Here is a 3,851-nt window from a genome sequence, read left to right on the forward strand (position 1 = left end):
TAAGCAATATGGTCAGAGAGAACATGTGCTCAACTTCTTGACTGTTGGTTTAAAGAAATTAAAAACAAAATATGATTCTACTCTCAGTGTATTTATAATATAATTGATACAAGAAAAGCTGTATGTTGTAAACATTAGAAAACATCTTAAGATAATATTCAATTAAGGACTAGATTATCCTGTGTATATATCAGTGTGTGAAAGCATAAGTGAGAATACTCATGGAGTAATGACATGATCAGCTGAAGGAGAAAGGAGACTAAACAGTGATAAAAAGTAGAAAATCATGTTTATTGGTAAGTGGGTACAAAGATAGAAATTCTCAATAACCAGACACAGATAGGTACAAGTGATGCATTTTGTGTGCATGCTCATTTGCTCAGTCTTGTCCTACTCTTTGTGACCCCTTTGGACTGTATAGTCTTCCAGGCTCCTCCATCCATGGAATTTTCCAGGCAAGAGCGAGTTGCCATTTCCTTCTCCAGGGGATCTTTCCAACCCAGTGATGGAACCAGCATCTCTTATGTCTCCTGCATTGGCAGGTAGGTTCTTTACCATTAGTACCACCTGGGAAGTGATGCATTAGAAAATAAGATATTAGAGATATTTGAGCAAGGGAGAGTCAGGCCAAAACCAGAAAGCTGTATGTTTTCTGGAATCAATAAAGCCAGTAAAGCTGCTGATGAAGTAACTGGGAGCGAGTTGTTGAAAGTACAAAGACGGTAACTGTGAAAAAGTTGAGAAAAAGACAAAAATGAGGATCATTTTGTAGTTTAAAAAAAGAAGTGTTATACTAATATAGATTTTAGGAATGAAATAAAAAGATGAATCAGTGATTCCAGTCTTATTAAGAGAATATTTGGAGGAAAAACTTTTATGCATAAAATGTTGAAATGGAAGGAAGAACATTTCAGCACTTGGGGAGGAAAGCATATGATCCTCTCCTGTCCTCACTATCAATTAATTGATTTATTATTCATCTTGTGACAAATATACTTTATGGGTGCCGACACTGGGGACACAAAGGAGAAAAAAACCAGACACAGTATTTGCCTGAATGCACTTTATGGCACCATGAGGGAGTCCAACACTAACTGCTGCTAAGCTGCTAAGTCGCTTCAGTCGTGTCCGACTCCGTGTGACCCCATAGATGGCAGCCCACCAGTCTCCCCCATCCCTGAGATTCTCCAGGCAAGAACACTGGAGTGGGTTGCCATTTCCTTCTCCAATGCATGAAAGTGAAAGTGAAGTCGCTCAGTCGTGCCCGACTCTTAGCGACCCCATGGACTGCAGCCTACCAGGCTCCTCCGTCCATGGGATTTTCCAGGCAAGAATACTGGAGTGGGGTGCCATTGACTTCTCCAAACACTAACTAAATATCTTAAATAAATATTTTAACAAAATAAATATGAACAACATTATCTGTATGACACCTACAACAATTCTATGAAGGTGTTACGTGTGGTAGCATATGAAAAGTAGGTTTGACTTAAACAAAGAGGCAAGGGAAAACTTTCCTAAGAAAGTCACTAATCGATCTGAGACTGTGAACGGATGAACAGGAGTTGACTCAGAATGAAGCAAAGGGACACAGTGCACAGGAAGAAATGCAAGGCAGCCAGAGGGGCTAGTGAGCAGAGAATGAGGGGGCTGTAGTGTAAGGTGAAGCTGCTGAGACATCACGCGGTCAAGACAGATTGAGCTTTGTTAGATAGGGTGGGGATTTTTGTTCCTTCACAAGCCCAAAGTTTTGATTTTAAGCAAAGAACAGACATGATCAGAGTTTCTTTTTTGAAAAGATCACTCTGGTGGCAGTGTGGAGAATATATTGAATGAGGCAAGAGTGGGACTATTCAAGCAGCTCAGAAGTTAGCAGGACTCCAGTCAGTAACAATAACTTAAACTAGAGTAGTGACTGTGTAGATGGGTAGGAGCGTTCACCAAGCTCCTATGATGTGCCAAGCACTAAGCTAAGTACTGAGATGCAGTCTTTGCCTTAGTAGGCTCATGTTCTTGTAATAAAAACTGATTCATAAACAAGTACTTATGCCATCTAATAATACGAAGACTAAGAGAACTCTTTCACCCTTAAAAAACTCCAGAAAGCTCCTGGTGTTCCCTTCATTCCCTCCTCACTTTGTGCCTCCTCACTTAGATCACCCTTCAGAAAGTGAAAATTCTGTCCCTCTCATTGCTGATTGAGTTTCTTTTCTTCATTCCTCCTATTTGTGGTATAAGGAAACCAACTGATAAGAGAACCATCGAGGTTAGCTGCAATACACTTCAGTAGCTAACTGTAGTGAATCCTCTTCATGCTGATTCTTTTCTTGTTACCCATCAAACCTGAAATGAACTGCAACAAGAACCCTGACTTTGTCCTCTCAGGACTGTCCAGTGACCCAGACAAACCACAGCTCCTCTTTGGTCTCTTCCTGGCCCTCTACTTGCTGAGTCTCTTAGGAAACTCACATCTGCTGTTGGCTATTGGCGCTGACATCCACCTCCACACCCCCACGTACTTCTTCCTCAGCCAGCTCTCCCTGGTCGACCTCTGCTTCACTACTCCCACAGCCCCCAAAATGCTGGAGACTTTGTGGACCAGTAATGGACTGATCTCCTTCTCTGAGTGCCTGGCCCAGTTATATTTCTTCGCAGTTTTTGCTGATATGGACAACCTGCTTTGACTGCCATGGCTATCGACCGCTATGCTGCCATCTGCCATCCCCTGCACTCTGCACTCCTAATGACTCCTTGCAGATGTGCACTGCTGGTGGGTGGGTCATGGGCAGTGGCCCACTCTGTCTCTCTTGTCCATGCTCTGTTACTATACCAGCTCTCATTCTATACTAATCAAGAAATTCCCCACTTTTTCTGTGATTTCGGACCACTCTTTAGACTTTCCTGCTCTGATACCCACCTCAGTGAGGACCTGATGATGGTTCTGACAGGACTCAGGAATTGGTCCTCTCCTCTGCATCATAAGCTCCTATGCCCATATTTTCCTTGCTGTAGCTCGGGTTCCATCAGCACAGGGGAAAAAGAAAGCCCTGGCCACATGCAGCTCCCACCTCTCCATAGTCATCCTTTTCTACAGCTCGGTCTTTGCCACCTACCTGAAGTCGCCGTCAGCTTCTCATGCCTCTGGGGAGCTGGGTGCTTCTATCATGTATGCCCTGGTAACCCCCACTCTCAATCCTTTCATTTATAGTCTAAGAAATAAGGAAGTGAAGAGATCCTTGAAAAGGATTCTAGGCATAGAGAGTTCATGGCATTAGGAATAATTCCAAAAAACAAGTGTTTTGGGGGAAAAAAAAAAACCACACTCTTCACACCACACTGATAAAGTGAGTCAGTTAACACCAAGGCTTTCACATATCACACTGTATGATAAGGTATATCGGATATAACATTACATAGAAATTTGGAGAACTAGCTTCCAGGTTCCACTCTAGGTGCAAGCTTGTATATGTATTCCAGCTATAGGTACATATATTATTTCTTATCTATATTATTATCTCAAAACATTATATCAGTAATATGTCAAAGTGAAAGTGAAGTCATGTCCAACTCTTTGCGACCTCATGGACTGTAGTCTACCAGGCTTCTCCGTCCATGGGATTTTCCAGGCAAAAATACTGGAGTGGGTTGCCATTTCCTTCTCCAGGAGATCTTCCTGACCCAGGGATTGATACCAAATCTCTCAAATTGTAGGCAGACGCTTTACTGTCTGAGCCACCAGGGAAGTCAAAGGAAATATAATATACATTACATTATATTATATAATTAAGTATATTATATATATAATATTTTTTAGTGTTGATTGGATGAGCTGCTCTTTAAGTTGCCTTGTA

At 41.9% G+C, this 3,851-nt stretch overlaps 1 pseudogene; it reads left to right on the plus strand.

Annotated features, from left to right (window-relative positions):
- The first annotated feature begins 2,348 nt into the window (after positions 1–2,348).
- LOC120870386 lies at positions 2,349–3,275 on the plus strand (annotated as a pseudogene).
- The last annotated feature ends 576 nt before the right edge of the window (positions 3,276–3,851 follow it).

This window comes from Oryx dammah, unplaced genomic scaffold (genome assembly GCF_014754425.2).
Source record: "Oryx dammah isolate SB20612 unplaced genomic scaffold, SCBI_Odam_1.1 HiC_scaffold_11, whole genome shotgun sequence".
Classification (NCBI taxonomy): domain Eukaryota; kingdom Metazoa; phylum Chordata; class Mammalia; order Artiodactyla; family Bovidae; genus Oryx; species Oryx dammah.